This window comes from Notolepis coatsorum, assembly GCF_963971535.1.
Source record: "Notolepis coatsorum genome assembly, chromosome: 1".
Classification (NCBI taxonomy): Eukaryota; Metazoa; Chordata; class Actinopteri; order Aulopiformes; family Paralepididae; genus Notolepis; species Notolepis coatsorum.
Genome location: NC_140165.1, coordinates 157,907,514 through 157,920,118, shown reverse-complemented (window position 1 = coordinate 157,920,118; position 12,605 = coordinate 157,907,514). Strand labels below are relative to the sequence as shown.

Below are 12,605 nucleotides of genomic sequence, written 5' to 3'. Positions count from 1 at the left end.
CGGCCAACAAAGTTGTTTCAACAAATGTATTCACAAAATGGATTATCATTCAAACGTTATTGAAGCCTCCGGGCCGTGACCAGTAAGTAGGTACTACTACTCAACCGCAGCAATGTGCGCTATGTGCCTTATATCATTATATGACGACACACCAGTACGCAATGCTGTGGAGAGGTACAAGGTAGAGCCAAGTGCCATCTTGGATCAGTGTACTGTCCACTGAAGTGGTGGTCAGACCACACTGCTGTCTATGGTAAGCTGGCCCACATTGCCCTGAACTACTTGGGGACCCCTGCCTCAACTGCCCCATGCGAGAGACTGTTCTCTTTATCAGGCCATATTGTACAGAAGAAGAGAGCTAGTTTGTCACCAGCCAATGTGAACAAGCTGGTCTGCCTGAGTGACTGGTGGAAGAAGGAGAAGTAGAGATTGGACTGATTGAGTCAAGCCATGTCACATAGCTACCGAGTGCCTGTACTGATAACATTATTTGTGTTCTGAATAAAACAATTTATTAAACACAAGTACATCTTATTGAACATTATTTTGATATTTCATTACCAATTATCATAGCAAAACGGCTTTTTCAAACAGTCTGTAATGCATTTTGGAAACGGGAGATGGGCTCATGGTGTAATGGGCCACCTGGCCTGAGAAACGTAAGGAGGAAAGAAAAAGTAAGGAATTACTTCTGGTCATTATTTGGGTAGAACACACATATTTTGAATGCCTTTGGCAGACTTCAAATGAGCCATTTTAATCTAGATTAATCTAGATTAACTCCAGGATTGCAGATAGATTAATCTACATTAAAAAAAAAAACTATGCCCACCTCTAATATATATATATATATACATATATATATTGTGACGAGCCTGGTGGTGTTCAGGCTCGACGCGGTATAACATGTATACACAGGGCACGAAATTAACTTTTTGACTCACCGGCCAGTGGCGGGTAGATGGGAAGAATCTACCCGCCAAGCATATTTCTTACCTGCCACATTTTTTTTGATTACATTTTTTAATTTTAATTTGATATAATTTCTTTTTTTATAAAATATATATATTATATAATCATACTTGTAGTTGTATTATCTGCGAGACATCGCCACCACGCAACAAGTCAAAATGCTCGCTATCTGCAAACAGCTCCACTGTCTGTGTGTATACTCGAGTAGCCTCCAGCTCCAGTAAGGATTCTCCGGCGCTGCAGCTGGACCCTATACTCTACATTCAGCAGCATGCAGCATCGGTAAACAAGCCACAAATTAGGCCTGTCGTAAGACCAAAACACACTGCAGTTTTAATTATTTTACATGACTATTTTGTGACCCGCCAAATGGCGGACAGACCTCTCAGTGGCACACGCCAAACCTAAAATCTGGTCGCCAATGGCGGGTGGCGGACTCTAGTTTCGGGCCCTGTGTATACATGTATAAAATTGTCCACACAAGCACAATTTCAATAAATAAATAAATAAAAGATATTTATTGAATAATAGCACCAAAGTCCGATGGGCAATTAGAGTAGTCGAATAACAGTCGAGGATCAAAATGCATATCAGGCTCTCGTACAAAAATGGAATGTTCAATATTCAGGGTTTGTCTTCCAGTCCAGGGTTAGTTTCACAAGGGGGTTTCTCAGCCAGTCCAGGGTCCAGTACCATGAACAGCTTCTCGCTTTTACCTCTCCTCTCAACTACCTCTCACCTCACAAACTCTGTATCACACTGCTCTCTGCTCCTTCCTCACCTCCACTCAACCTCTCTCCGTCTCTCCTCTGGCTTTAAACTATGGGTGTCTCTGTGTGTGTGTGTGTGTGTGTGTGGGATGTGGGTGATCACGTGGTGCACAGGTGTGTTCTATCAGTCCTAATCAGCTCCCTAATTAACTCTACTCTGCCCGTGGCAGTAGTATCTACCTTCCTCCACGTAGCCAGTGAAGATATTTCCACTCGCTCTGCTGTCGCTGTCAACCATAGAGTTAGTTATGCAAATCAGTGCTATACTCACTGGAGGCCAAACCCGAGATAGTCCGGGTTAACTCGCCATGCTCTGGGCACCAAACCCGAGAAATCTCGGGTTTTAATCCATATTTATTTTATTAGCGATATCCATTCATTTTTCATTCATCCAGCCTGACGTTATCATTGGGAATGGGTCTGAGCTCGCAAAGGGCAAATACCGCCGACTATCGTCTTGCGGATGGTATTGCACATCATTGGATTGGATTGGCTGGGACTGTGCATCAAAAAAAAAGTCCGGTCCAGGTTTTACTTCTCGGGCATGCAGTATCGTTATAACAGATGGACTGAGGACACTCAGAGCAGCGTGGATTATGTGTTTTGGATATATAACGTTGGATCAATAAACGCGATCAATATTTGGAATGGCGATCAGGAATTTGATTAATCTTTTTGCATGACATCAGATGTGAGGTAAGGCCTTTATGTTACGAATCTTGGGGTAATCAGATGTTCCTTTCTCCGCCATCGGAGCATGTGCGTGTGTGTGCAGGGAGCAAAATAAACTTTTTGACTCACCGGCCAGTGGCGGGTAGATGGGAAGAATCTACCCGCCAAGCAAATTTCTTACCTGCCAATTTTTTTTTATTACAAAAAAATATATTTTTTATATAAATTTTTTTTTTTTAAATAAAATATATATTATATAATCATACTTGTAGTTGTATTATCTGCGAGACATCGCCACCACGCAATAAGTCAAAATGCTCGCTATCTGCAAACAGCTCCACTGTCTGTGTATACTTGAGTAGCCTCCAGCTCCAGCAAGGATTCTCCGGCGATGCAGCTAGACCCTATACTAAACTCTACATTCAGCATGCAAGGATTCTCTGGCGCTGCAGCTGGACCCTATTGGTATAATGTTACGGTTCTTTGGTCAAATCACATTAATCAAGCCCTCAGCTAGAATACGCATTGAATCAATGTTATAAGACATTGATATCAGGAGCTATCTGTAGCTACTGCTAGCCCGCTAGATAACGTTAAGACAATTTAGTTTACTGGGACATATAGAGCTAGCGTGAGCTAGCTAACGTGAGCTAGCTAACGTGAGCTAGCTAACGAGGGAACGGAGGTATTATGCACTCGAGTCGACTATTGCTGGAGCATTTGTTGATATCAGCAGCTATCAGTAGCTAGCCAGCTAGATACCGCTAGACAATGCCTCGTCATGTATTAAACTAAAAGTGAATAGTTGACTGGGTCATTGTTTAAACAGTAACGGTAGCTCATGGAGGTCCGATCTAGACTAGAGCAGACTGCCTCTGTGTTGATACGAGCAGAAGCCAATAGTATCCCGCTGCAGGGCTGGCCCGGCTGGGCGGATATGACTCGTTGCCACAGTTTTTTTCAAAATAAGAATATCATACGAACCGAATGCTGCTAACTGCCGGAGCCATCGATATTATGACTCTAGCTGCGCTTGGGGCGGAAATGAAACCCGCACAGATTTTCAAAATAAGAGTATCGTTATGAACTACACGTCTACACGCCACACGGCGGGCAGACCTCTCAGTGGCAAGCGCCAAAGGTAAAAACTGAGCGCCCCTGGCGGGCGGCAGGCTTAAATTTCGCCCTGTGTGTGTGTGTGTGTGAGGTTCGCGCCGACCAAAGTATGGAGAAGCGATTTTTCAGACCCCGCTTCTCTTCGTGCATGAGGACACATACTATCGATAATCTAGCGTTTATTTGAAAACTATTCATAAATCAAGCAACAAATGGCACGCTTTCTAAGGAAATACATTTAAGCTCGATTTGCTGGAGTTTATTGAGATGAGACAGAGCGCCCTAAAAATATATTGATATTCATCACGGTATGAAATGTATGTATGAAAAAATTATCTGTTTCGTGCATGTTGACTGGAAGCAACTCATTGACGATCACTGTGTTATTTAGATCTATTGCTATTATATTTGATATGTTTTATGCACTCGCAAATAAGTCCTATCCTCTATTGGATAAAGCGTTGGCACCGAAGGGCCATCAGCAGAGGGCGCTGTTGGCCCTGAATGAGTTAACGTCAGCAAAACTGTCAAATCAGAACAGCTTAGTTGAGTGAGGGAGGATCTCGTGAACTCGAGACTAGACTGATGAGTCAATATGATAATTAACGACACAGACCACATTGATATAATCCCAAATTGCTAGGAAAACATGCTAATAACTGGAAAAGGCCATTTATAATGCATGTCCCCTTCACTCTAAACAAAATTTCACTTTCAAAAATAGAAAGTCACTTTAAAGGAAGGAGGTACTGTATAGTATAGTTTAGATACTTTGAATGCCCAGCAGGGGGCGCACATTTAGTGCTTGAATGCCCACATCCACTTCAATGTTAGCATTAATATCGCCTAATCTATGTTTTAAATTATGGCTATGTGTCTAATCTGCCCATCGCATTATCAATGTTTCCAGTAAACATTGTCAAAGCAGATTGTTTTTTTATCGGTTCATTTCCGTTTCATAGCATTTAGAAAACCCCTCGTTTTCACGAAAAAAAGAGGATTCCATGATAATCGCCCCGTACTGTAATATTCTAGAACGTTGTCATTTGTCTGCCTATTTATGAATCGTTTTCAAATAAACGCTAGATTATCGATAGTATATGTGTACGTGTGCACGCTAGTGCCGCGCGCTGAAAATCGATTCTCTCAGTTCCTGATCGCTCTTAAGTGGTCTGCACACGGCGGGCGACGTCTCGTCGCCTGGCGATGTGATCGCCTGTCGCTCAATGACAATCGCTTAGCCCCCCACACCAGAGGCGACCGTTCTCAGGTATAATAAGCTATGTGTCGCTCTGTTTAGCTGGGGGTGTTTCCCCCCGGGAGATATAGGAGGGCGGACCGCCGGGACCGGACGTTAGTTAGGTTGTTGTGAAGCGGGTTAGCAGGTAGCTGTGTGTGTTGTGCAGTACGAGAGAGTATTAACCTGTAAAACCCATATTGAGCTGGAATTAAACCACCATATACGAATACAACCTCTCCTCATTCTTCCTGACATTACTGCATGCCTGATCGCTACGATACGTTCATTACCAACGATTGGACAAGTATTGTTATGCAGCTGCTGAGTGTTTTTTTCACGGAAGACGCAAATTGTTTTGTTCTCAACCATAATTTTCTTTGGACAATAAACCTTACAAACTACATCAGCTGCAGCCTGGACATTAAACTCTGTCAACATCCACAACTTCTTTTGTTACCCGAGTATAAAAACACTAGTAGGTGCATCGTGGCGCATTGTTCATTTATTAGTTAATGACAAGCGGCCACTACAGCTTCTCAAACTAACGTTATTTATTTAAATTGTTTCCGTTAATAATAATGAACATAAGTAGCATGGTAATAATACGTAGGTTATTGATCAATGAATGTATTGAATGATACATTAATGGTGTACAAATGATACACCAGTAGAACTTCTGTACTACTTCTACTGTAGAAGTCATGTTATTTCCTCATTGTCCTGCCTGCCGTCGCCTCAAAAATAGGATTGAGGCGATTTTTAGCGAGGCGACAGAAATAGCTGCGCGACCGTCGCTTCAGAATCTCCTGCGTGTGGGTTCTCTCATTCATAACAATGAAGGCGATACAATTCTGTCTGTCGGCTCGCTAAAAAAATCGGTCGCCTGGCTAAAATCGCTCGCCGTGTGGGGACCCCTTTAGAGTCAAACAGCCATATAAAAAAAAAAAGAAAAGGCTTATATCTCCGTGAAAACGGGTCTGATTATCCTAATACTGGTAAAATAGATTCCTTACCCGAGATCAGATGGTATCCAAATGGATTATTCCAATTCCTGATCGCCATTCCGAAAATCGATCCTTTTATTGATCCACCGCGGATACTGTACAACACATAATCCCCGCTGCTCTGAGGGTCCAGAATGAAGCTGATCGACTCCGGTCACATGCGTGAGAAGTAAAATGTGGAGTCCGGGTCTTTTTTTCTCATGCCTTTTCATTGAGTCCAATCCAAAAGGGTGAATTACCATCTGGGAGACGATAGGGGGCGCTTTTTCACATCTGAGCGCCTGGAGTGGCTGATTTACCAACGGTAGACTCGGTTGATGAAATATGAATTCAGATCGCTAATAAAAAAAAACTAGCATCCAAAGTGTTAAGAGTTAAAATTGTAAATTATATATTGTATAGTAGTGTATATAGGAACCAGTTTCTCAGGAACTTAGCATGTCTTTTTGTTACCATGCATATCTTGTGTCTTACTTATTTAATTTTTTCTATGCCTATTATTTTTTTTTTTATTATTATTTTTTAGCGTTTATCGCTTTTCTGGTCAAGCATGACCGACAGAAACAGGTTGAAATGGGATGTAGAGCAGGGGAAGACACTGAGAAAATACGGCGGGTCCGGGAATCGAACTCGTGTACCCCAGATCCGTGACGAGCACGGTTTTCCCCGACGCAGAAATAGCGCTGAGATATGAGGTGAGCTACAGGAGCTCCCCTCTATGCCTATTCTTATTGTATTTTGCACAATCAATGTGGGCATGACCACCACCCGCATTTCACTGTATGCCCTGGTATGTATGTGACAAATAAACCTCTTGATTCTTGATTCTGACTCTTATTCCTTAACTCTAACTAATTCCAATTCTAACCCCTAAACCTAAGATGCAACCCTAAACGTACCCCTTGTAGAGGGAGCACAGCCACATGTCAGATTTTGGAGCAGGATCTTCTCTATCCTTGTAATGACTTTTGGTCCTCACAGCAGGGATAGAAGTACAAGAGCACACACACACATCTACCCGCACACATGCCCTTCACTGGCTCACTCGAGTTCAAATGGAATATACGCAAATCCAGAGAGAGAAAGAGAGAAGAGAGACGGGAGTATAAAAGGAGGCATGGGAAAACTATATTTTTTCCCCCTCTTCAAAGCAAATTTTTTCATACAGAGTTGAAAAAGTGGGAATTAGAGAGCCAGAAAGAGAGTGAGGTGAACAGGAGGTAAGAAAGAAGGAAGAGAAGATACGATGGAGAGGGGGACGCAGGGCTCGAGACTAACACCGTCCCCTCGTCCCGGGGACTATCAAATATTTATTTGGGACGAACACAAATCCTCTCCGGGACGCAGTGGGGACGAAGAGGATTTATTTGGGAAATGTCAACTGCGCCGACTGTCAGTGCGCATATCACTGCACTGGCAAACGGTGCACGTCTGAGTGCTCGCTTTGTTGACAGTGCCACGAGAGCACTGCACAAGACCCGTGGACATATAGAATGTTTAATAAAAGTCCTGCAGTACTAGCCATCAGTCAAGGGAGCACTCGCAAACAGATAACGTTAAACAGCAGAAGATGGAAAACAGAAAGACTGACTAACATGGAACTGCATCCAACCCTAGTACAACCCTCGAGTCTAAGGTAAGGACACATTTAAATCACAGAGGTGTAATGTTAGTCTATTGGAACTGTATACAGTAGTTAGCTTCTAGTTAGCGTGTTAGCTATATAGCTGCTTGCTAGCTAACGTTAGCCCCGTGCGTGTGTGTGTGTGTATGTGCGCGTGTGCTCAAAGCAGCCCGCCCCATGTTAGCTAGGTGTATCTGTTATATTGAGGAGGCTTGACAACCGAGGTTCAAAGTTAACTTCACATTTATTGGCTGTTGGTTTACATGTCGCTACGAAAAAAAATCACGCAGCTCATAGCTATGCTCTAGCTTACTAGCACTAGCTAGCTTAGCTCTAGTGTGTCTTGACTTCCTCCCTGGTGTGACATCACACAAGTACGGAATCCACGAGGCTCAAATGTCTGTTGTAATGACTATGCTGCCACCGGAAATGTTCAGTTTGGAATAAATATGGCTGAATGAACACACTTGTATTCCTTACAGTATCCATGAAATTGGACACTTTGACTCCCTTAGATATGTCAGATGATTTCTGTACTTTTCACATGTTGTATTACTTCTTAAACTATCCTATCAGTCCTTAAAATAATAGTTACAAATATCCATAAAAATCTACAAGACATCATTAACACTAACAATACACACGGTATATATATTTTTTTATCATAATGATTCTTGTGAAATAAGTTTCCTTTTGACTAAATACATTTATTTTCGCTTTCTCTACAGAAACAAAGACTGAGGCAACTGAGACTGAGATTTGATGCTTGCTCTCATTCATATCTCTCTCACACACACACACACACACACACACACACACACACACACACACACACACACACACACACACACACACACACACGTGTGTGTGTTTGTGTAGGTCACCAGCTGACCAATGTGCTATATGATATGCTGCTATAGATGGTTTCCCGGCCACATCAGCCTCACATATCAAAGGGGCAAAAGGGAACCTAAAACAACAGGGCAGACATCAATATATTTGCATTTGTTAACCATGCTTACGATCTAAACAATCAATCCATTCCCACGCTAGCTATTTAACAGTAAAAGAGTCACACCTACAGCCATGCTGATTTGGCACAATGGCATCTGTCTGCTTTAGTTTGAAACAGCTTTTTGTCAGGGGAGTGCCATGGTTTCTCCATAGAGCCTGTTGTACTTGTGCAGCGCAGGTCAGGGGCAACTCAGTCACGTGATTCAGCAAGTATTGCTGATTGACTCGAATACAAACAGGTCTATAGGGTTGGAGCCAAGGCTGTAATGATGGGAGAATGTGTTTTACACCCAGGTAGAACAGGGCTGATGGACCTGTGTGTTTGAATACTCACTAGGCTGACAGGGACACACACACATCAATTAGTTATGGCAGCACAGGCGTGAGCATCCGGGAGGGAGGAGGGTGGTTGGCAGGAGAATGGGCATGTGTGTGTGTGTGTGATTGAGAATGTGTGTACTTCAGCTTGTGTGTCATTTCAGTGTTTTGTGAGGTTGTATGTATGTATTCTCATGTGTGTGTGTGTTAGGGCTTTACAGATACCGGTATCAGATATTGCGTGAATATTGTCAGAATTTCCTCCATAAATGAAATTTCATACATAGAGTTATGTATAACATTTAAAGAAAATCGAAGGAGGGGCTTCCGGTGTCATGGAGTGAAGATGTACATATTCACACCTGCTCCCCTAGCTTTTACACATTTAAAATTTGAATGCCCTCACTGGTCTCCATTTTTTCTTTTAACTAATGATTTCCATATTTTAATACTTTTTATGACAAGACATGGCAAACAAACAACTAAGCGCGATGCGTTGTCCACAAAAGCCGACAAGATACACCTTCAAATGCCGACTACGCCGGAAGCTACTCTGAGTGGCTCTAGCCTAGCGGCTATCAAAATGGTCCTCGCCGAGCTTCTCGAGATGCACTTTGAAACCTACTGCAAAGTAGTGTCAGACAAGATAAGAGCAGCCATAGAGACCTTGGACAAAAAGGTAGAAATGCTCGACACAAAAACCATAGACAATACCAGAGAGATTATGTTGCTCACAGGGGAGGCTAGCCAGCAAGAACAACGTTTGCGCAGCGTCTCGAGTTGGACCAAGCTATCAGACTTGCCAAGCTAGCTAAGATCCAAGCTAGGCTCACCGAGGTACAATCTCGCGAAAGACGGAATACCATAAGAATTATCGGTCTACCGGAGGACATTGAAGGACCCCAATCACGATTTTTTCCTGAGATGCTCCAAGAAGTTAATTATCCCGATCCATACATTTCAGCTAAAGGAGCTGATCATGCGTGAGGCCCACGCTAGAAAGGGCAAGGTGTTGTACAAAGGCCATCACATAGCTTTTTATGACGACTACCCACCGGAGATCGTGGCTCAACGCAAAGAATACAAGGAAGCCATGTCTGAGTTGTGGCAACTGGGCTACAGGCAGACTTTACTCTTCCCAGCCAAGCTAACCATCGTAACCAAGCAGGGGACAAGAAGGGAACTCTGGTCGGTCGCCGAAGCAGAGGGCTTCCTGAGGAACGCGCGGGGGAACCCAGAATCTATGGAAGATGCTTGCTAACAACGTGGTTGTCGGACATGTCTACAGTTAGGCAAAGCTAAGTTGGCCACGCTCATGAGACTTAAATTTTTGCGGTGCTAAATTAAGTCAGCCAATTAAGCTATGCTAGGTTAAGCTAAGCCAGTCAATTAAGCTAAGTCAGATATGTTCCTTTATTAAGCTAACAGACTGCTATATTGGCTAACAAGTTCATGTTAATTTGGCACAAGACAACTATTGTAACTGAGGGGTTACAAAACCCTGACTGTATTAAAGATTGTGATAGATTAAACCACTGCTAGTTATGTACTTTAATTACTGGCCAGACAGTACATCAAATATAGATGGTGAACACTCACAAGAACACGGCATTGACAAAGAAATAGTATTTGAGGGTATTTTATTATTATGCAACATTAGGTTACAGAATGAGAATTAGGGTTGCGCTTGTATGGCGAAGAATATGCATAAAGTCAGTCAGCAGCATGAGTCACTGGGAATAGCAGGATTCCTACGATGGGTCTAAGTTGACGCCACCTGTCGTATAATAGCAACTATATAAGGCAACGCTGGTACCGCCTGGAGACAATGGGTTCCCTCCGGGGTGTAAGGCCTGGAGGGTAGAGGAATGTTCGGATACTCAGTCTGATTCAATGGAGAATAAAGAGACTCCACGTACAGGAGTCGGTCCTTGTAAATCCCACGATCAGCAGCAAAGCAATAACTGTAATCCAAATGCTCGATAGCAATGATGACAGCCAGCCAGCCTCTGTCCATGAGGCTAGCCCGAGTTGTAATCCTCACGAGGTTGAATCCCAAACGATAGTGGAAATCAACGAGGCTCTTCTCCGGGTAACACGTTCCAAATCAATATAATCCAACCAGTAATGGTTCTGCAATCGCCGACGCTGGTTCTCCTGTGCACATGTCCAACGGTTCTCCGACTAGGCCTCCTCGGGTGCGGGCGACGTATTTAGGCCACACACCCTGGCTAAGGTACACTAGCTAAAACACGACGAACCGCTGGGTAATGCTACACACGAACGAACTGTGGTTGCACGATATACAATAAATGAACGACTATTTACTTCACATTAGATTAGGTCGAACTTGACGTTACTGCATTAAACTCTGACACTTTACTATTCTATTCGCACATGTTCTCAACGCACGAGTGCTCAATTTATACGATGAACTACGTTGGCTTGTTTAGATGGACAAGCAGGTGATCTTAGAGTAGTAGTAGTTACTGCTGTGCGCACCTTGCGCTGTATATATACTTAAGTGATTATCTAGTCCCAAACCGCAGTCCTTGTCTGGGATCAATACGCTGTCTCCGGGCATGTTCTGACATGCCTGAACTTGTCTTTGAACCTGACGTTGGGGGCTTGCGAGGTGGCGCCTAGGGCGCTGTCCAATAAGGAGAGCGAATATTACTCTGGTTTGAACGCAGGTAAAGGGATATGCCGTGTATATATAAATAATATACAAAGTATATCAAACAATAAAGGTAGATTCTCAGTTTTAATCTGGCCCTTCACAACAACTATATTCATTCATTAAGTTAACAAATTACGATGGTTCATAATTGATTGATAACAGACTAAAGCTGAAGCTAAGCTAGGTCAATTGGGTTCCTTTGGCTAACACGCATGATATGACCAACCTACTGTTCAATCAAGCTAAATGGACCATGTGTGTGAGTCTAGCAAACTGTACTGCACTAAGCTAGTTATGCTATGTTCATTCCAGGTTCAACTTTTAAGCTAGTGGGTTATAGTGGGCTGAGCTATTGACTTATCATGCTCTTCAGGATGCCCTTGTTAATCTTAAATGAGTTCTTAATACTAGACTAAATGTATGTTGTTTTCAAGAGCCAGAAATATTAACTTTGATAATGTGCGGATATCTACCGTCAGTGGCTCTTTTATAGAGAGTCAAAGAGTATAAATATCTTGGCCTGTGGCTTGACGAGAAATGTACATTTAAGTTCCATGTGGATAATCTTGCCTGTTGTTGTTCTGATCTACAGTAGGAGAGTCAGCTTTTTCCTTTGATGCCGCCAACTCTTGGAATGTCCTCCAACTCAGTCTGAAGTTGTAGGTTCTCCCTTCTCTTGGTATGTTTAAAGGGATGATTTCAGACCATTGTGTGACTACCTGTAACTGTTTTAGCAGATTATTTTAATTATTACTCTTTTGTGGTACATCTTTGGTGAATATTGCTTTTATTATGTACTGTTTACATTTGTACAATCGTCGTTTCTGTAAATGATGGAAACATCAGAAGCTTACGATTTAAAATAAAGGTTGGAATGAAAAGTGTGTGTGTGTAGCCAGGGGCTTTAGCAGCTTACTGCCCCCCTCCCGGCATTAGGCAGAAAAGGAATTAGACAGACTGTGGGAATTCTTACTGGGATTCTATCCGCCAGCTTTAATCAGAAAGGGAAAAAAAGAATGGCAAATCTGGCAAATACGCTGAGATAAAGCGTGTGTGCATGCATGTGTGTGTGTGTGTGTGTGTGTGTGTGTGAGTCAGTCAGTCAGTCAGTCAGTCTGTGAGTGAGTGTGTGAATGAGTGAGAGAGAAGGGTGAGAGACAGAGAGAGTGAGAAAGTGAGAGAGAGAATAACAATT

The 12,605-nt window shown here is 42.8% G+C and overlaps 1 protein-coding gene across 2 annotated transcripts in view; it reads right to left on the bottom strand.

The window, feature by feature from the left end:
* Positions 1–12,605, bottom strand: part of taok3a (TAO kinase 3a) — a 276,804-nt gene that overhangs the window by 133,492 nt on the left and 130,707 nt on the right. The window lies entirely within an intron of this gene.